The sequence below is a fragment of the Hypanus sabinus genome (genome assembly GCF_030144855.1).
Source record: "Hypanus sabinus isolate sHypSab1 chromosome 1 unlocalized genomic scaffold, sHypSab1.hap1 SUPER_1_unloc_14, whole genome shotgun sequence".
NCBI classification, from domain to species: Eukaryota; Metazoa; Chordata; class Chondrichthyes; order Myliobatiformes; family Dasyatidae; genus Hypanus; species Hypanus sabinus.
This window is the reverse complement of record NW_026778908.1, coordinates 180001-201762: the sequence shown is the minus strand read 5'-3', so window position 1 is coordinate 201762 and position 21762 is coordinate 180001. Positions and strand designations below refer to the sequence as shown.

Here is a 21762-nt window from a genome sequence, read left to right as displayed (position 1 = left end):
TTTCCCCCAGCCTCTCTGGCAGTATCTCACACCAGAGATGGCTGTGGACATCCCCTTCTCCCCTTTACCCTCCCCCTCCCCTCTCGAGGGTGCTAAAAGATCAGGAACTGAATCTGTCAGCAGGCCATTCGGCCCTCCTCACTGTTCCTCCCTTCAACGAGATCCCAGCTGATCAGCCCTAGGCTCCCTGTACTAAACCTCTCCTTCAACCCCTACTCCTCTCAGTTTTGCATCTCCCCTCTGACCAGGCTCTAGGGGTTGGAGGGAGGAGAAATTTCCAAGACTCCCCATCCCTGGGGTGAAGAATTCTCTTCCCATCCCATGCCTCTTCGTCTGACCTCTTTTACCTGGGGTAAACATCCTGTATTTTTCCCTGTAAGAACAATGAGACCCCCTCCACCCCATTCTCCTTCTGTATTCTGGGGGGCCACATGCCCCAATCTGCTTGATCTCTCCAAACAACATCCCCCCCACCCAACACCACCGTCCCAACAATTGGTCTGACAAATGTTCACCACTTCCCCACCGGAATGGAGTCTGACCATCCTCAGTGATGGAAACCATAACAGTGCACGGTATTCCAGGGGCCGTTCCCATCTGTGGGAATAGGGGTGAGGCACTCCTCTCTACCTCCAGCCCCCATGCTCTTTCCTCTCCTGACTACTCTCTGTACCTGCACAAGGGCAGTCTACACCCATATATCCCTCAAAGCTGCGGGCAAGCTGAGAGGGGTATTAAGAGAGCAATCAGCGGATTGAATTCAAGAGCTGCAAGATAACGTTGCTGCTCTATAAAACCCTGGTTAGACCACACGTGGACGATTGTGTTCGGGTCTAGTTGGAGTATTGTGCTCAGCTCTGGATGGAGTATTGTGCTTCCTTCTGGTCATCTCATTAGTCATAGAGTCATAGAGAAGTACAGCACAAAACAGACCCTTTGGCCCATCTAGTCAGTGTTAAAACAATCTGAACTGCCTTCTCCCATCGACGTGCCAGGATCATTGCCCTCCATACCCCACTTACCTCTCAAAACTTCTCTTATACGTTGGAAACGAGTTCACTACTTGTGCTGGCAGCTCATTCCACATTCTCATGTCCCTCTGAGTGAAGAAGTTTCCTCTCATGTTCCCGTTAAACTTCTCAACTTTCGCACTTAACCCATGACCTCTGGTTGTAATCCCATCCAACCGCAGTGGAAAAAGCTAGCTTGCATTTACCCAATCTATAGCCCTCATAATTTTGTATACTTCTATCAGATCTTCACTGTTCTAAAGAATACTGTCCTAACCTATTCAATCTTTCCTTATAACTGAGGCTCTCCAGACTCGTCAATATCCTTGTCAATTTTCTCTGTACTGTTTCAAACTTGTTCACATCTTTTCCATCTGTAGGTCACCAAAACTGCACACAATACCCCAAATTAGGTCTCACCGATGTCTTGTATAAATTCAACATAACATCCCATCTCCTCTACTCAGTACATTGATCTATGAAGGACAATGGTCCAAAAGCTTTCTTTACGACCCTGTCTACCTGCGATGCCACATTCAACAAATTATGGACCTGTATTCCCAGATCCCTTAGTTTTACCACCCTCCTCAGTGCCCTACCGTTCACCGTGTAAGATCGACCATGATTGGTCCTATTGAACTGCAACGCCTTGCACATGTCTGCATTCAATTCCGTCTACCATTTTTCAACCCATTTTTCCAAATATTCAGATTGCTCTAAAAGCCACAATAGCCTTCCTCACTGTCCATTACACCCCCAATCTTGCTGTCATCTGCAAATTTTCTGATCAATTTAACTACATTATCATCCTGATCATTGATATAGATGACAAACAAGAAAGGACCCAGCGCCAATCCCTGTGGCATAACACTAGTCACAGGCCTCCAGTCAGAGAGATAACACTCTACTACCACTCTCTGGCTTCTCCCACAAAGTCAGTGTCTCATCCAGGTTACTAGCTCATCCTGAATGCCGAGCGACTAAACCTTCTTGACCAACTCCCATGTGGGGCTTTGTCAAGTGCCTTATCAAAAGTCTATGCAGATACCATCCACTGCTTTGTCTTCATCCACTTTCCTGGTAACTTTCTCAAAATCTCTATAAGATTAGTTAGACATGACCTACCACACACAAAACCATGCTGACTATCCCTAATCCGTCCATTTTTTCCCATATACTTATATATCCGGTCTGTTAGAATACTGTCCGATAACTTTCCCACTGCTGATGTCAGACTCATCGGTCTGTCATTTGCTGTTTTATGTTTAGAGCCTTTTTTAAATGGCAGAACAACATTAGTTATCCGCCAATCCTCTGGTCCCTTCCCTGTCCATTACAGAAAGAATGTGAACGTTTTGTAGAGGGTGCAGAGAAATTTACCAGGATGCTGCCTGGATTAGAGATATGGGGAAAGGTTGAGTGAGCAAGGGCTTTCTCTTTGGAATAATGGAGGATGAGAGGTGACTTGAGAGTGCGGTATAAAATGATGAGATGCGTAGTCACAGAGAACAGCAAGTAGTTTATTTTCCAAAGCAGCAATGGTGATTATCAGAGGGCATAGCTTTAAAGTGATCGGAGGATACAATAAGGTCTATTAAGAGACTTTTGGATAGATACATGGAGCTTAGAAAAATAGAAGGCTATGGGTAAGCCTAGAAATTTCTGAGATAGGGACATGTTCAGCACAACTTTGTGGGCCAAAGAGCCTGTGTTGTGCTGTAGGTTTTCTATGTTTCTATGAGGATGCAAGAAGTAAGTTTTTTTTCCATAGAGTGTTGTGAGTGCACAGTATGCACCATCAGAGAGGTGGCAGTGGTAGATACATTATCATCATTTCAGAGAGTCTTACACAGTTAAATGCACAAAAGAGAAATGGAGAGCAGGGTTACAATAATATTGGAGTAAGTTAAAAGAATGGCACAATATCGTGGGACGAAGGGCTTTAGTGTGTTGTCATGTCTGAAGCTCTGTGTTCTGTGTTCTGTGTTCTGTGTTGGCTGTCACAGCCAAATCTCAGGACCAGTGACTCACAGTCCATTAAATGTCAGCGTTACTTTTTGTTTCTCTCTCTCTGGAGATGACCTCACTACCTCCCATCGGATTTTCCTTCGCCTTCCTTTCCTGATCCCTACAAATTGTTCTCACCACCCTCCCAGCATCACATCAGCCGCAGGCTTCGGGATATGACAGACGATCCTCCCCAGGTCTAACTCGTGAAGTGGCTCTGTTCGATCTCGCATCTAATACAAGCACAACAATGTTCTCTGTCCATACACCCCTGCATGTTCTAATTCTGTTTAACGATCACTCACTTTTAATCCTTGTACACTTCAACCACTACTGTTTGCCCTTCCACAATTCTGTCTGTGACAACACCAAACAGAAAACTCCAAGAAACTTTGCCGAACTTGGCTTCCCTTTCCTAAATCCCAGTCAATGATGGGGTAACTTTGCAAGTACCAACAGAAGCCAGAGTTAAATTAGTAACAGTCTCCCCACCTCTCCCCCCAACCCCACACCCAGTCATGCCTCCCCTCAACCCCAACGGTCACGTCTCTCACCAGCAGCCTTAGTTCGGATTCACCTCTTCCTGATCCGATTGGGGCAAACGGAGCCGAGAAATGTTGGCTTTGATCCTGCTGTGGGATCCGGATGCGTTCTGTGGATTGGAGGTGAGGTGGGGAGTACTTGCTCCGTGTGGGAGGAATCTCGGAAATCCCCACTCCTGGTGGTTAGAGTCACAGAGACGTGTGGCTGAGCTGGAAGGCAGTGTGGCAGTGAGATGACAGAAGGGCTGTTCCTGTTACACTCTCAACCTGACAGAACATGCGTAGTTTGATAATGGGCGGCGATACTCTCTGCTCTGCTGACTCTGCTTCATACTTTCCACCTCCTGTGGTGGTAAACAAGTCTACATACACTTTCAGTACCTTAAATCTCTCCCCTACTCAACAATATTCCCCCCCCATCACAATTCCGAGGAACCCCCTCTTTCCGCATTCCCCCATCCAGCAGGTCTGGAATTTGCAATGATGATCCATAAACAAGGGAGGGGGAGGGGTGGGGAGGAAGGTGGATTTTAAGTTCAAAGTAAAGTTTATTATCAGAGTACATACATTTCACCACCTACAACTCTGAGATTCTGTTTCTGCAGGCCGACTGAGAAAATCGACAGAACAGTAACTGGAAAGGGCGAGCCCTTTGCTTGCATCTTCGGAAACAGCTTTATTTCCGTCTCTGATACCCCCTCTGTTCCCTCTCAGGTTCTTTTGAAGACCCTGACCTGGAGTGACTCTCTGAGTTTGGTTCTTTGCTGGAATGGGACCCGCTCCCAGGGCCTCACGATCGGCCACTTTTTAACATACCGACGCGGACTGGAAGGCAGGTGCGCCTTCAGGGTGCCGGATTTCCGTGGCTCTGGAGGTGGGCTGCTGCCCTCTGATGTGCCGTGGGCGAACAAGAGGTACGGAGCTCGGTAAAACGACACAGCAGACTTCTAGCACCATAAATCGGAGAGATGTTTTATGTCTCCCCTCTCGCTGTTAAATGGGGACTCCCCTTTTTCCCTTTTCGGAGAGAGAGAGAGAGACTGACCCTGTGGTATAGACAATAGACAATAGATGCAGAAGTAGACCATTCGGCCCTTCGAGCCTGCACCACCATTTTGAGATCATGGCTGATCATCTACTATCAATACCCGGTTCCTGCCTTGTCCCCATATCCCTTGATTTCCCTATCCATAAGACACCTATCTAGCTCTTTCTTGAAAGCATCCAGAGAATTGGCCTCCACTGCCTTCCGAGGCAGTGCATTCCAGACCCCCATAACTCTCTGGGAGAAGAAGTTTTTCCTTAACTCTGTCCTAAATGACCTACCCCTTATTCTCAAACCATGCCCTCTGGTACTGGACTCTCCCAGCATCTGGAACATATTTTCTGCCTCTATCTTGTCCAATCCCTTAATAATCTTATATGTTGCAATCAGATCCCCTCTCAATCTCCTTAATTCCAACGTGTACAAGCCCAGTCTCTCTAACCTCTCTGCGTAAGACAGTCCTGACATCCCAGGAATTAACTTTGTAAATCTACGCTGCTCCTCCTCTACAGCCAGGATGTCCTTCCTTAACCCTGGAGACCAAAACTGTGCACAATACTCTAGGTGTGGTCTCACCAGGGCTCTGTACAAATGCAAGAGGATTTCCTTGCTCTTGTACTCAATTCCCTTTGTAATAAAGGCCGACATTCCATTAGGCCTTCTTCACTGCCTGCTGCACTTGCTCATTCACCTTCAGTGACCGATGAACAAGTTCTCCTAGATCTTGTATTTCTCCCTTACCTAACTCTACACCACTCAGATAATAATCTGCCATCCTGTTCTTACTCCCAAAGTGGATAACCTCACTCTTATTCACATTAAACGACATCTGCCAAGTATCTGCCCACTCACCCAGCCTATCCAAGTCACCCTGAATTCTCCTAACATCCTCATCACATGTCAGTCTGCCACCCAGCTTAGTATCATCAGCAAACCTGCTGATGTTATTCTCAATGCCTTCATCTAAATCGTTGATGTAAATCGTAAATAGCTGTGGTCCCAATACCGAGCCCTGTGGCACCCCACTAGTCACCACCTGCCATTCTGAGAAACACCCATTCACCGCTACCCTTTGCTTTCTATCTGTCAACCAGTTTTCTATCCATGTCAATGTCTTCCCCCCAATGCCATGATCTTTGATTTTACCCACCAATCTCCTATGTGGGACCTTATCAAATGCCTTCTGAAAATCGAGGTACACTACATCCACTGGATCTCCCTTGTCTAACTTCCTGGTTACATCTTCGAAAAACTCCAATAGATTAGTCAAGCATGATTTACCCTTGGTAAATCCATGCTGGCTCGGCCGAATCCTATCACTGCTATCTAGTTATGCCACTATTTCATCTTTAATAATGGACTCTAGCATCTTCCCCACTACCGATGTCAGGCTGACAGGTCGATAGTTCTCAGTTTTCTCCCTCCCTCCTTTCTTAAAAAGTGGGATAACATTAGCCATTCTCCAATCCTCAGGAACTGATCCTGAATCTAAGGAACATTGGAAAATGATTACCAATGCATCCGCAATTTCCAGAGTCACCTCCTTTAGTACCCTAGGATGCAGAATATCTGGACCTGGGGATTTGTCAGCCTTCGGTCCCATCAGTCTGCTCATCACCGTTTCCTCCCTAATGTCAATCTGTTTAATTTCCTCTGTTACCCTATGTCCTTGGCCCATCCATGGATCTGGGAGATTGCTTGTGTCTTCCTTAGTGAAGACAGATCTAAAGTACTTATTAAATTCTTCTGCCATTTCTCTGTTTCCCATAACAATTTCACCCAATTCATTCTTCAAGGGCCCAACATTGTTCTCAACTATCTTCTTTCTCTTCACATACCTAAAAAAGCTTTTGATATCCTCCTTTATATTCCTGGCTAGCTTGCATTCTACCTCATTTTTTTCTCCCCGTCTTGCCTTTTTAGTTAAGTTCTGTTGTTCCTTAAAAATTCCCCAATCATCTGTCCTCCCACTCACCTTAGCTCTGTCATACTTCCTTTTTTTTTAACGCTATGCAATCTCTGACTTCCTTTGTCAACCACTGTGGCCCCTTTCCCCCCTTTGAATCCTTCCTACTCCGGGGGATGAACTGATTTTGCACCTTGTGCATTATTCCCAAAAATACCTGCCATTGCTGTTCCATTGTCTTTTCTGCTCGGATATCCGTCCAGTTAACTTTGGCCAGCTCCTCCCTCATGGCTCCATAGTCTCCTTTGTTCAACTGCAACACTGGCACCTCCGAGCTGCCCTTATCCTTCTCAAATTGCAGATAAAAACTTATCGTATTATGGTCACTACCTCCTAATGGCTCCTTTACTTCAAGATCGCTTATCAAATCCTGTTCATTACATAACACTAAATCCAGAACAGCCTTGTCCCTGGTTGGCTCCCATACAAGCTGTTCCAAGAATGCATCCCGCAGGCACTCTACAAACTCCCTATCCTGGGGTCCAGCACCAACCTGATTCTCCCAGTTCACCTGCATGTTGAAATCCCCCATAACTACTGCAACATTACCTTTGCCACATGCCAGTGTTAACTCCCTATTCAAATTGGACCCAATATCCATGCTACTGTTTGGTGGCCTATAGACAACACCTATTAGGGTCCTTTTGCCCTTACTGTTCCTCAATTCTATCCACACAGACTCTACTTCTCCTGATCCTATGTTCCCCCCTTGCAAAGGACTGAATCTCATTCCTCACCAACAGGGCCACCCCACCCCTTCTGCCCACATTTCTGTCCCTACGATAGCACGTATACCCTTGTACATTCATTTCCCAGGTCTGATCTCCCTGCAGTCATGTCTTCGTTATCCCAACAACATCATAGTTACTCATTCGCACCTGAGCTTCAAGCTCATCTGCCTTATTTCTGACACTTTGTGCATTCAGACATAGAATTTTTAGCCCATTTCTCCTCTGTCTGTTTAAATCTCTGCCTGTTGTGCTTAACTCAGCTCCCCGAACTCCCATCGGGCTATACACCCCTAGAATTTTGTTGTCCTTCTTACATTTACTTATTCTTTCTGCACATTTAACTCCATGTTCCGTCAGACCATCCCTCTGTACATGAGTCCTCCTTATCACTTGTTCCGCCTCTCCTTTCTCTACTACACACTTAATATTCTGGAACCGTATAGTCCCCACCTGTCCTTTATTCTTCATCTCGCTATCCTCTCTCACATTCTGGATCCTCGCCCCCTGCAAATTTAGTTTAAACCCCCCCCCCCCCACCGCAAGAAGCACTAGCAAACTTCCCTGCAAGAATGTTAGTACCACTCCAGTTCAGATGTAAACCGTCCCTTTGGACCAGATCCCACCTTCCCTGGAACAAAGCCCAATTATCTAAAAACCTGAAGCCCTCCCTCCTGCACCATCCTCTCAGCCACGTATTAATCTGTATAATCCTTCTGTTCCTTGCCTCACTCGCACGTGGCACAGGTAGCAATCCTGAGATTGTTACCCTGGGGATCCTGCTCTTCAGCTTCGCACCTAACTCCTGAACTCCCTACACAGGACCCCCTCACTCATCCTACCCATGTCACTGGTCCCTACATGGACCACAACATCTGGGTTCTTGCCCTCCGTCTCGAGAATAACCTGCACCCGTTCTGAGATGTCCCGGACCCCGGCACCAGGAAAGCAACATACCATCCGAGACTCCCGATCTTCCCCACAAAATCTCCTATCCACCCCCCTGACTATAGAATTCCCTATCACTACTGCTCTCTTCTCTTCCCTCCTCCCCTTCCTAGTCGAGGGTCCAACCTCAGTCCCAGAGACAGGACCGCTGCAACTTGTTCCTGGTAGATCATCCCCACCAACAGTATCCAGTACAGTATACTTATTGTTGATGGGAACGGCCACAGGGGTGCTCTGCTCTCTCTGTCTGCTCCCCCTGCCTCTCTTGACTGTCACCCATTTGCCTACCTCCTGTCTTTTCGGTGTGACTACCTCCTGATAACTCTTATCTATCTCTGCCTCTGCCTCCCGAATGATCCGTAGTTCATCCAGCTCCTGCTCCAATCCCCTAACTCGGTCTGATAGGAGCTGCAGCTGGACACACCTATTGCAGGTGTGGTCATCAGGGACAACTGAGTTGACCCTGACCTCCCACATACCGCATACGGAGCACACCACTGCTCGAACTGTCTCCCCTATTACCTGATCCCAGATTAGTCAAAATAAATGAAAAAAGTACCTACTGACCTTACATTTTTTACCTCACCAAGCACGTACTCAGGCCCACTGATTTCCTCTCACCGAAGCCCGCTGCTGAAAGTGGGCCTCTTTTCAAACCCCGCGCTCGCCGCTGACGTCACCATGCCTGCGCAGTTCTACCTTCCTCCTCAGGTACTGTCCAGGTGGGCCTGAGGGTCTCGGCCTCCCTGCAACGGCTGATCCTCCGATCTCCAGTCGTCGGTCGACCTCGAGCACTCCTTACTCCCGCTCCACCGACCGCGCTCGCCGCTGACGTTGAATACCGGGTGAACGAGTAGTCTTTGGGGCTCTGCAAGTCTGTGTCTTTATTGATGCTTTGCTCGGTGGGGGGTGCCGATGATGGGGGGGGAGGGAGGGGGTCTTTGCTTTCCTGTTGCTTGTGGGTGGGAGAGGGGAGCTGGGGGGGGCCTTTGTGGTTCTAACATTTTACTGTCTTTCATTCTTTGGGGCTCTGTGGATGTTTGAGAAGAAAGAGAATTTCAGGGTGCATATTGTATACATTTCTCTGACAGTAAACGTACCTATTGAAACAGGATGTGTAAACTGTCAACATCAGGAACTGTAAACTGTCAACGAACTGTGCAAATGCAGATTTAAATAATAGCAATAAATAACAAGTATGAAATAAGAAGGTAATTGAGTCAAAGGAGAGTAGTTACCCCTTTTATTCAAGAGCCTGATGGCTGAGGGGTAGTAACTGCTCTTGAACCTGGTGGTGTGAATCTTGAGGCTCTTGTACCTTCTACCTGTTGGCAGCAGTGAGAAAAGAGCATGGCCTGGGTGGGGAGGATGGTTGATGATGGGTGCTGTTTTTTGACGGCAATGTTTCATGTAGGTGTGCTGAGTGGTGGGGAGGGTTTTACCTGTGACGTACTGGGATGAATCCACTACCTTTTGTAGGTTCTTCACTCAAAGCCATTGGTGTTCCAAAGGCATTGGAGTGCTGACCAAGCGGGCTGCTGTGTCCCATTCTGTGTTTCAAAGTTTATTTATTATCAAAGAATGTATAAATTATATAAATAACCTTGAGATTTGTTAGAGTTGCACTGACCAGGGAAGTGGAGAGTGTCTCATCACCCTCCTGACTTGTGGAAGGTGGGAGGAATGGGGCAGGGTTTGTGGTTAATTGAGTAACTCCACCCAGGGAGGTGGGAAGTGTCCCATTACATTCCTGAAACCTGTCGATGTCACTCTCTGTGGTTCATCCAGTCTCTGACCTGCCCCTGTAGCCACAGTGTTTCTGCGGTTGGTCTGGATGAGTTCCTGGTCAGTGGTGATGGCACAACCCCCTAGGATGAGGAGGGAGGGAGGATCTGAGTGAAGAGAACACCACTGAGTGACAGGGGATGGTGGTGAGACTCCTGTGTGAGACAGTCACAGGAGATGTGTGGGGTGCTGTCTACTGATCAGACATTGTCTGGACACCATCTGGATCTCACTACATACAGAGATAGGAAGGGTCGTTCAAATTATTTTATCACAAACACTGACCAGCACAGGGACAGCACTTACAAACAAGCTGGATAACTCATCAGGTCGGGCAGCATCCGTTGAAACGAGCAGTCAATGTTTCGGGCGGAAACCCTTCGGCAGGACGGGATTAGCACTGGTCCCCGTGGGCCCTCTGTGCTTCTCAAACCAGGGTAGGCAGTGGCTAGAAGATGATGGGTGGATCAGGGAGGGACGACGTGTCTCTCTCAGACAAGGGTAGGCAGTGGCTAGAAGATGATGGGTGGATCAGGGAGGGACGACGTGTCTCTCTCAGACAAGGGTAGGCAGTGGCTAGAAGATGATGGGTGGATCAGGGAGGGAGGACGTGTCTCTCTCAGACAAGGGTAGGCAGTGACTAGAAGATGATGGGTGGATCAGGGAGAGAGGACGTGTCTCTCTCAGACAAGGGTAGGCAGTGGCTAGAAGATGATGGGTGGATCAGGGAGGGAGGACGTGTCTCTCTCAGACAAGGGTAGGCAGTGGCTAGAAGATGATGGGTGGATCAGGGAGGGAGGACGTGTCTCTCTCAGACAAGGGTAGGCAGTGGGTAGTAGATGATGGGTGGATCAGGGAGGGAGGACGTGTCTCTATTAGACAAGGGTAGGCAGTGACTAGAAGATAATGGGTGGATCAGGGAGGGACGACGTGTCTCTCAGACAAGGGTAGGCAGTGACTAGAAGATGATGGGTGGATCAGGGAGGGATGACGTGTCTCTATTAGACAAGGGTAGGCAGTGACTAGAAGATGATGGGTGGATCAGGGAGGGAGGACGTGTCTCTCAGACAAGGGTAGGCAGTGGGTGGAAGATGATGGGTGGATCAGGGAGGGACGACGTGTCTCTCAGACAAGGGTAGGCAGTGGGTAGTAGATGATGGGTGGATCAGGGAGGGAGGACGTGTCTCTCTCAGACAAGGGTAGGCAGTGGGTAGTAGATGATGGGTGGATCAGGGAGGGAGGACATGTCTCTCTCAGACAAGGATAGGCAGTGGGTAGTAGATGATGGGTGGATCAGGGAGGGAGGACATGTCTCTCTCAGACAAGGGTAGGCAGTGACTAGAAGATGATGGGTGGATCAGGGAGGGAGGACGTGTCTCTCAGACAAGAGTAGGCAGTGGGTAGAAGATGATGGGTGGATCAGGGAGGGAGGACGTGTCTCTCAGACCAGGGTAGGCAGTGACTAGAAGATGATGGGTGGATCAGGGAGGGACGACGTGTCTCTCAGACAAGGGTAGGCAGTGGCTAGAAGATGATGGGTGGATCAGGGAGGGAGGACGTGTCTCTCAGACAAGGGTAGGCAGTGGCTAGAAGATGATGGGTGGATCAGGGAGGAAGGACGTGTCTCTCAGACCAGGGTAGGCAGTGGGTAGAAGATGATGGGTGGATCAGGGAGGGACGACGTGTCTCTCAGACAAGGGTAGGCAGTGGGTAGAAGATGATGGGTGGATCAGGGAGGGACGACGTGTCTCTCAGACAAGGGTAGGCAGTGGGTAGAAGATGATGGGTGGATCAGGGAGGGAGGACGTGTCTCTCAGACAAGGGTAGGCAGTGGCTAGAAGATGATGGGTGGATCAGGGAGGGAGGACGTGTCTCTATCAGACAAGGGTAGGCAGTGGGTAGAAGATGATGGGTGGATCAGGGAGGGAGGACGTGTCTCTATCAGACAAGGGTAGGCAGTGGGTAGAAGATGATGGGTGGATCAGGGAGGGAGGACGTGTCTCTCTCAGACAAGGGTAGGCAGTGGCTAGAAGATGATGGGTGGATCAGGGAGGGACGACGTGTCTCTATTAGACAAGGGTAGGCAGTGGGTAGAAGATGATGGGTGGATCAGGGAGGGAGGACGTGTCTCTATCAGACAAGGGTAGGCAGTGGGTAGAAGATGATGGGTGGATCAGGGAGGGAGGACGTGTCTCTCTCAGACAAGGGTAGGCAGTGGCTAGAAGATGATGGGTGGATCAGGGAGGGACGACGTGTCTCTATTAGACAAGGGTAGGCAGTGACTAGAAGATGATGGGTGGATCAGGGAGGGAGGACGTGTCTCTCAGACAAGGGTAGACAGTGACTAGAAGATGATGGGTGGATCAGGGAGGGAGGACGTGTCTCTCAGACAAGGGTAGACAGTGACTAGAAGATGATGGGTGGATCAGGGAGGGACGACGTGTCTCTATTAGACAAGGGTAGGCAGTGGGTAGAAGATGATGGGTGGATCAGGGAGGGAGGACGTGTCTCTATCAGACAAGGGTAGGCAGTGGGTAGAAGATGATGGGTGGATCAGGGAGGGAGGACGTGTCTCTATCAGACAAGGATAGGCAGTGGCTAGAAGATGATGGGTGGATCAGGGAGGGACGACGTGTCTCTATTAGACAAGGGTAGGCAGTGACTAGAAGATGATGGGTGGATCAGGGAGGGAGGACGTGTCTCTCAGACAAGGGTAGACAGTGACTAGAAGATGATGGGTGGATCAGGGAGGGACGACGTGTCTCTCTCAGACAAGGAGGATATGGATGATGAAACTAAGCCACACTGTCCACTCACCGTCACGATGTTGGTTCAAGAGGGGGAGAAGGTGGTACAGACATCGTAAGTTCAGACCAGACTCTGACCTCCAGTTCTACAGGGGGCAGCAGAGTTCCCCCCCCATAAAGCTGGATATCTGAGAACAGACATCTTCGGGCTCTGGGTGGGGATGGAGAGTGGCCCACCATCTTTCCGCCCACAGCGAATCCCTCTGATACACAAGTAGAATAAGCGGGACAAAGTCAGCGTCCTGTCCCAAGTGACACTCCCAGCTCTGAGCCCCCAGTGACCAGGCGGGTCATGTAATTCCAGAGAAGGTGGGGAGAGTATAGGGGAGGGAAGGAGCCACAGAGTGAAGAGTGCAGGGGCTGGAGGGGTGGAGGTGTGTCGGGGCTGGAGAGGGTCACGGAGACAGGGAGGGTTGTAGGGGCCAGAAGGGGTCACAGATATGGGAAGGGGTGTAAGGATGGAGGTGGGGGGGGGGGTCACAGAGACACCGGGGTTCATAGAGAAAGAGAGGAACTGAGGTTTGAGTTCTGCATTCTGCCCTCTTCGTCATCCACATTGACTTCACGTCTTGCTGGGGAAGTGAAATTACTTTCACACGTCTTTTGTGCCTTTCTCAGTTTCCTTTGTTGAAGAAAATTATAAATATGTTTTGAACTCTGCATCAGTGACTTCCATATAGGGTCCTGGTTAGGTCCTGTCACATTGGTTCATTCAAGCCTGCAACCTCTCTAGACTAATCTAATCTGCAGTGGACTGGTGTCAACACATCAGTGGATGTGTTCCTGAGCGACAACATCTCAGACGATCTATTCTGGGTCCACCACAATGATCTAATCAAAGTCCAGATCACATGTATTATTGAAGTGTGCATCGAGTATACAACCTTGAGATTTGTCCACTGCAGGCAGCCACGAACCAAAGAAACACCAGAGAATCAGTTTAAAGAAAAATACTCCACACAACAAAGGCCATCAAACACCCAGAGGTGTGAAAATGGTGTGGAAAAAACAAATTGCACAATTAGAAGGTAAACAAGTAACACACAGAACATTAACTATCAAACCGCAGAGTCCCCACTGTGAGTCCACAGCCTCGGAGCCACTGAGGTAAGTGACGCCGGTCCAGGAGCCCGATGGTTGCAGGCCTCAGCTGCAGAGTCAGTTGACCGCTGAAACGCCTCAATCAAATCGGGCAAAAAAGAGTAAACAACAACTTTCATTTGGAGTTTGAGGGGATTTGCTCTGTCACCAAAGACTCTCACAAACACCTGCAGATGTCGGAGTTCGGGATGCCACAGTGGCATAACGGTTAGCCTCATGCTAATCCCACTCGGTGTGGGAATGGGCCGCGTCTGTAAGGAGTTTGTATGTTCACCCCGTAACAGTGTGAGTTTCCTCCTGGTGCTCCGGGTCCTTCCCACGATGCAAAGATTTAGCTGGTTAATTGGTCACAAACCGCCCTGTGAATACACTGCTGTTAAATGAGGGGGGGGGGGGGGGTTGCTGGGTGGTGGGGCTCATTGGTCTGGAAGGGCCTGTCCCACACCATATCAATAAATAAATGTAAAATAACAGAATGTCCGGTGTGGAGCATTCTGACTGGCTACGTCACTGCCCGGTATAGAAACTCCAATACACAGGATCACAAATTGTCCAATGCAGAGAATTCTGACTGGCTGCGTCACTGTCCAGTATAGATACTCCAATACACAGGATCACAAATTGTCCAATGCAGAGAATTCTGACTGGCTGCGTCACTGCCCAGTATAGATACTCGAATACACAGGATCACAAATTGTCCGGGGCAGAGAATTCTGACTGGCTGCGTCACTGCCCAGTATAGATACTCCAATACACAGAATCACAAATTGTCCGGGGCAGAGAATTCTGACTGGCTGTGTCACTGTCCAGTATAGATACTCCAATACACAGGATCAAAAATTGTCCGGGGCAGAGAATTCTGACTGGCTGCGTCACTGCCCAGTATAGATACTCCAATACACAGGATCAAAAATTGCCCGGGGCAGAGAATTCTGACTGGCTGTGTCACTGTCCAGTATAGATACTCCAATACACAGGATCGAAAATTGTCCGGGGCAGAGAATTCTGACTGGCTGCGTCATGCCCAGTATAGATACTCCAATACACAGGGTCACAAATTGTCCAATGCAGAGAATTCTGACTGGCTGCATCACTGCCCGGTATAGATACTCCAATACACAGGATCACAAATTGTCCGGGGCAGAGAATTCTGACTGGCTGTGTCACTGTCCAGTATAGATACTCCAATACACAGGATCACAAATTGTCTGGGGCAGAGAATTCTGGCTGGCTGTGTCACTGCCCCTATAGATACTCCAATACACAGGATCACAAATTGTCCGGGGCAGAGAATTCTGACTGGCTGCGTCACTGTCCAGTATAGATACTCCAATACACAGGATCACAAATTGTCTGGGGCAGAGAATTCTGGCTGGCTGTGTCACTGCCCCTATAGATACTCCAATACACAGGATCACAAATTGTCCGGGGCAGAGAATTCTGACTGGCTGCGTCACTGTCCAGTATAGATACTCCAATACACAGGATCACAAATTGTCTGGGGCAGAGAATTCTGGCTGGCTGCGTCACTGTCCAGTATAGATACTCCAATACACAGGATCACAAATTGTCTGGGGCAGAGAATTCTGGCTGGCTGCGTCACTGTCCAGTATAGATACTCCAATACACAGGATCACAAATTGTCTGGGGCAGAGAATTCTGGCTGGCTGTGTCACTGTCCAGTATAGATACTCCAATACACAGGATCACAAATTGTCCAATGCAGAGACTTCTGACTGGCTGCGTCACTGTCCAGCATAGCAGTATATACGAGCAAATTTGGCTAGGTTAAATAAAATTAGGGAGTTAAACGCGTGGCTCAAAGACTGGTGTGGGAGAAGTGGGTTTTGCTTCTTGGGACACTGGCACCAGTACTGGGAGAGGAGAGAACTGTTCCGGAGGGACGGGCTTCACCTGAACCGGGCTGGGGTTAGTGTCCTGGCGAATCATATAACTAGGGCTGCAGAGAGGTCTTTAAACTAACTAGTGGTGGGGGGGGGGTGGATTCTAGAGAGCAAATAATTAAAAAAATAATTAAAAATAAAGACAATGGAGAAGGTAATGGATGTAGGTAAAAGTGGAGGAATAAAAAGACAGAGTGTGTTAGGAGGGGAAAGAATGTATGGAGATAAGCCTAATGTTGTAGAAAAGGAAATGGGTAGGAAATAAGTGTCAAACATATTTGAATGTCCTTTATTTGAATGCACGTAGTATTAGGAATAAAATTGATGAGTTGACGGTACAAATAATTACGTATGGTTATGATATTGTGGCAATTACGGAAACATGGCTGCAGGGTGACCAGGACTGGGAATTAAACATACAAGGGTATTCGACAATTAGGAGAGACAGGCAAGAAGGAAAAGGAGGTGGGGTGGCTATGTTAATAAAGCAAGAAATCACTGCAATAAAGTGAAATGATATTGGCTCAAAGGATCAGGATAACGAAACAATTTGGGTAGAAATAAGAAACAGTAAAGGGAAAAAAGCAGTGGTGGGAGTAGTCTATAGGCCTCCAAACAGCTGTAACTCAGTTGGTCGGAGCATAAATCAGGAAATAGTTGGGGCTTGTAATAAGGGAACAACTATAATTATGGGGGATTTTAACTTTCATATTGACTGGACTAATCAAGTCGGACACGGCAGCCTTGAAGAAGAGTTTATTGTGTGTATTCGGGATGGGTTCCTTGAACAATACGTTACTGAGCCGACAAGGGGGCAAGCAGTCTTAGATCTGGTCCTGAGTAATGAGACAGGACTAATAAAAAATGTCCTAGTAAAGGATCCCCTTGGAATGAGTGACCATAACATGGTCGAATTCCATGTTCAATTAGAGGATGAGAGGGTTGGATCTCAAACAAGCGTACTGAGCTTAAATAAAGGAGACTATGATGGTATGAGAGCGGAATTGCTTAAGATGGATTGGGAAAATAGATTAAAGGGTAGATCGGTACTTGATCAGTGGTGTATATTTAAGGAGTTATTTTACAACTATCAAGAAGAATATATTCCACTGAAGAAAAAAGGGTGTAAAAGAAAAAAAAGTTATCCATGGCTAAGTAAAGAAATAAAGCAAAGTATACGACTAAAAAGAAAGTTATATAAGGTAGCTAAATCTGGTGGGAAGATTGAAGATCGAGAAGCTTTTAAAGATCAGCAGCAAATAACAAAAAGATTGATTAAGAAGGGGAAGATAGATTATGAAAGTAAATTGGCGAAAAACATAAAAGCAGATAGTAAGAGTTTTTATAGTTACATAAAAAGAAAAAGGGTGGCTAAAGTAAATGTTGGTCCCCTAGAAGATGAGACCGGGAAATTAATGGTAGGGGACATGGAGATGGCAGAAACGCTGAACAAATATTTTGTATCAGTTTTTACAGTAGAGGACACTCAAAATATCCCAACACTGGATAAACAGGGGGCTCCAGGGGGAGAGAAACTAAATATGATTCAAATCACCAAGGAAATGGTACTTGATAAATTAATGGGACTGAAGGTGGATAAATCCCCTGGACCGGATGGCTTGCATCCTAGGGTCTTAAGGGAAGTGGTGGTAGGGATTGTGGATGCATTAGTGATAATTTTTCAAAACTTGCTGGACTTGGCAATGGTCCCGGCAGATTGGAAAAACGCTAATGTAACTCCTTTATTTAAAAAGGGCAATAGACAGAAAGCTGGGAATTATAGGCCAGTTAGCCTAACATCTGTGGTTGGCAAAATGTTAGAATCGATAATTAAGGAAACAGTAACAGGGCATTTGGATAAACATAGCTTAATAGGACAAAGTCAGCATGGCTTTACAAAAGGGAAGTCATGTTTGACAAATTTGTTGGAGTTCTTTGAGGACCTAACAGATAGGGTAGATAAAGGGGAACCAGTGGATGTGGTGTATTTGGACTTCCAAAAGGCATTTGACAAGGTGCCACACCAAAGATTATTACTTAAAGTAAAAAATCATGGGATTAGGGATAATATTCTGGCATGGGTGGAGGATTGGCTATCTAACAGAAAACAGAGAGTTGGGATAAATGGTTTATTCTCAGACTGGCAGTTGGTGACTAGTGGTGTTCCGCAGGGGTCGATGTTGGGACCCCAACTCTTTACAATCTATATTAATGATTTGGAGAAAGGGACTAAGTGCAACGTATCGAAGTTTGCTGATGACACAAAGAAGGGAGGGAGTGTAATGAGTGCGGAGGACATTGAAACCCTGCAGGGGGACATAGATAGGCTGAGTGATTGGGCAGAAGTTTGGCAAATGAAATATAATACTGATAAGTGTGAGATCTTGCACTTTGGCAGGAAAAATAATAGAACAAGTTATTATCTAAATGGAGAGAAACTGTAAAGTGCTTCTGTGCAAAGGGATCTGGGGGTCCTGGTGCAGGAAACACAAAAAGTTAGTATGCAAGTGCAGCAGGTGGTCAAGAAGGCCAATGGAATGCTGGCTTTTATTGCTAGGGGGACGGAGTATAAGAACAGGGAGGTCTTACTGCAGTTGTACCGGGTATTGGGGAGACCACACCTGGAGTATTGCGTGCAGTTCTGGTGTCCATATTTAAGAAAGGACATACTGGCTCTCGAGGCAGTGCAGAGAAGGTTCACTAGGTTAATTCCGGGGATGGGTGGGTTGATGTATGATGAGAGGTTGAGTAGATTGGGACTCTACTCATTGGAGTTCCGAAGAATGAGAGGCGATCTTATTGAAACATATAAGATTGTGAAGGGGCTTGATCAGGTGGATGTGGGGAGAATGTTCCCAATGATGGGGGAAACTAGGACTAGGGGGCATAATCTTAAAATAAGGGGATGCCGTTCCAGGACTGAGATGAGGAGAAATTTCTTCACTCAGAGGGTAGTGGGGCTGTGGAATTTACTGCCCCAGAGAGCTGTGGAAGCTACTACACTCAATAACTTCAAAATGGAGATAGACATTTTCCTGGATAAAAATGGCATTAGGGGATACGGTGAGCGAGCAGGTAAGTGGACATGAGGCTAGGTTTAGATCAGCCATGTGATCTCCCAGGCCAGTTTTCGATAGCCTGGATGGGTTGGAGAGGAATTTTCCAGATTTTTTCTCCTCAATTGGCAAATCGTCAGTGTGTGTGTGTGTGTGTGTGTGTGTGGGAAACCTGTCCCAGTGATGGTCAGTGTGTGTGTGTGTGTGTGTGAGAGAGTGTGGGAAACCTGTCCCAGTGATGGTCAGTGTGTGTGTGTGTGTGTGTGTGTGTGTGTGTGTGTGTGTGTGTGTGTGTGTGTGTGTGTGTGTGTGTGTGTGTGTGAGAGAGTGTGAGAAACCTGTCCCAGTGATGGTCAGTGTGTATGTGTGTGTGTGTGTGTGTGTGTGTGTGTGTGTGTGTGTGTGTGTGTGTGTGTGAGAGAGTGTGTGAGAGTGTGAGAAACCTGTCCCAGTGATGGTCAGTGTGTGTGTGTGTGTGTGTGTGTGTGTGTGTGTGTGAGAGAGAGTGTGTGAGAGTGTGAGAAACCTGTCCCAGTGATGGTCAGTGTGTGTGTGTGTGTGTGTGTGTGTGTGTGTGTGTGTGTGTGTGTGTGTGAGAGAGTGTGACAAACCTGTCCCAGTGATGGTCAGTGTGTGTGTGTGTGAGAGAGAGTGTGTGAGAGTGTGAGAAACCTGTCCCAGTGATGGTCAGTGTGTGTGTGTGTGTGTGTGTGTGTGTGTGTGAGAGTGTGAGAAACCTGTCCCAGTGATGGTCAGTGTGTGTGTGTGTGTGTGTGTGAGAGAGAGTGTGAGAAACCTGTCCCAGTGATGGTCAGTGTGTGTGTGTGTGAGAGAGAGTGTGAGAGAGTGTGAGAAACCTGTCCCAGTGATGGTCAGTGTGTGTGTGTGTGTGTGTGTGTGTGTGTGTGTGTGAGAGAGTGTGAGAAACCTGTCCCAGTGATGGTCAGTGTGTTTGTGTGTGTGTGTGAGAGAGAGAGAGTGTGAGAAACCTGTCCCAGTGATGGTCTGTGTGTGTGTGTGTGTGTGTGTGTGTGTGTGTGTGTGTGTGTGTGTGTCAGGGAGTGTGAGAAACCTGTCCCAGTGATGGTCAGTGTGTGTGTGTGTGAGAGAGTGTGAGAAAACTGTCCCAGTGATGGTCAGTGTGTGTGTGTGTGTGTGTGTATGTGTGTGAGAGAGTGTGAGAAACCTGTCCCAGTGATGGTCAGTGTGTGTGTGAGAAACCTGTCCCAGTGATGGTCAGTGTGTGTGTGTGTGAGAGTGTGGGAAACCTGTCCCAATGATGGTCAGTGTGTGTGTGTGTGTGTGTGTGTGTGTGTGTGTGTGTGTGTGTGAGAGTGTGAGAAACCTGTCCCAGTGATGGTCAGTGTGTGTGTGTGAGAAACCTGTCCCAGTGATGGTCAGTGTGTGTGTGTGTGTGTGTGTGACAGTGTGTGTGTGTGTGTGTGTGTGTGTGTGTGAGAGAGTGTGAGAAACCTGTCCCAGTGATGGTCAGTGTGTGTGTGTGTGTGTGTGTGTGTGAGAGAGTGTGAGAAACCTGTCCCAGTGATGGTCAGTGTGTGTGTGTGTGTGTGTGAGAAACCTGTCCCAGTGATGGTCAGTGTGTGTGTGTGTGTGTGTGTGAGAGAGTGTGGGAAACCTGTCCCAGTGATGGTCAGTGTGTGTGTGTGTGAGAGAGTGTGGGAAACCTGCCCCAGTGATGGTCAGTGTGTGTGTGTGTGTGAGAGAGTGTGGGAAACCTGTCCCAGTGATGGTCAGTGTGTGTGTGTCTGTGTGTGTGTGTGTGTGTGAGAGAGTGTGGGAAACCTGTCCCAGTGATGGTCAGTGTGTGTGTGTGAGAGAGTGTGGGAAACCTGTCCCAGTGATGGTCAGTGTGTGTGTGTGTGAGAGAGTGTGGGAAACCTGTCCCAGTGATGGTCAGTGTGTGTGTGTGAGAGAGTGTGGGAAACCTGTCCCAGTGATGGTCAGTGTGTGTGTGTGTGAGAGAGTGTGGGAAACCTGTCCCAGTGATGGTCAGTGTGTGTGTGTGTGAGAGAGTGTGGGAAACCTGTCCCAGTGATGGTCAGTGTGTGTGTGTGTGAGAGAGTGTGGGAAACCTGTCCCAGTGATGGTCAGTGTGTGTGTGTGTGTGAGAGAGTGTGAGAAACATGTCCCAGTGATGGTCAGTGTGTGTGTGTGTGTGTGTGTGTGTGAGAGAGAGAGAGTGTGGGAAACCTGTCCCAGTGATGGTCAGTGTGTGTGTGTCTGTGTGTGTGTGTGTGTGAGAGAGTGTGGGAAACCTGTCCCAGTGATGGTCAGTGTGTGTGTGTGTGAGAGAGTGTGGGAAACCTGTCCCAGTGATGGTCAGTGTGTGTGTGTGTGAGAGAGTGTGGGAAACCTGTCCCAGTGATGGTCAGTGTGTGTGTGTGTGAGAGAGTGTGGGAAACCTGTCCCAGTGATGGTCAGTGTGTGTGTGTGTGAGAGAGTGTGGGAAACCTGTCCCAGTGATGGTCAGTGTGTGTGTGTGTGAGAGAGTGTGGGAAACCTGTCCCAGTGATGGTCAGTGTGTGTGTGTGTGTGTGTGTGTGTGTGTGTGTGTGTGTGAGAGAGAGAGAGTGTGAGAAACCTGTCCCAGTGATGGTCAGTGTGTGTGTGTGTGTGTGTGTGAGAGAGAGAGAGTGTGAGAGAGTGTGGGAAACCTGTCCCAGTGATGGTCAGTGTGTGTGTGTGTGTGTGTGTGTGTGTGTGTGTGTGAGAGAGTGTGGGAAACCTGTCCCAGTGATGGTCAGTGTGTGTGTGTGTGTGTGTGTGTGAGAGAGAGTGTGGGAAACCTGCCCCAGTGATGGTCAGTGTGTGTGTGTGTGTGAGAGAGTGTGGGAAACCTGTC

The 21762-nt window shown here is 48.0% G+C and overlaps 2 protein-coding genes across 4 annotated transcripts in view; both read right to left on the bottom strand.

Moving 5' to 3' along the window:
* LOC132385383 (B-cell receptor CD22-like) overlaps positions 1-3807 on the bottom strand; it is a 77179-nt gene extending 73372 nt beyond the window's left edge. For all 3 annotated transcript variants that reach the window (XR_009509173.1, XM_059957420.1, XM_059957419.1), the window contains exon 1: positions 3572-3807. The gene's annotated coding sequence lies outside the window, so the exon portion shown is untranslated. The remainder of the gene's footprint in view (positions 1-3571) is intronic.
* Positions 1-21762, bottom strand: part of LOC132385387 (high affinity cGMP-specific 3',5'-cyclic phosphodiesterase 9A-like) — a 266175-nt gene that overhangs the window by 188928 nt on the left and 55485 nt on the right. The gene's annotated exons all lie outside the window — the stretch shown is intronic.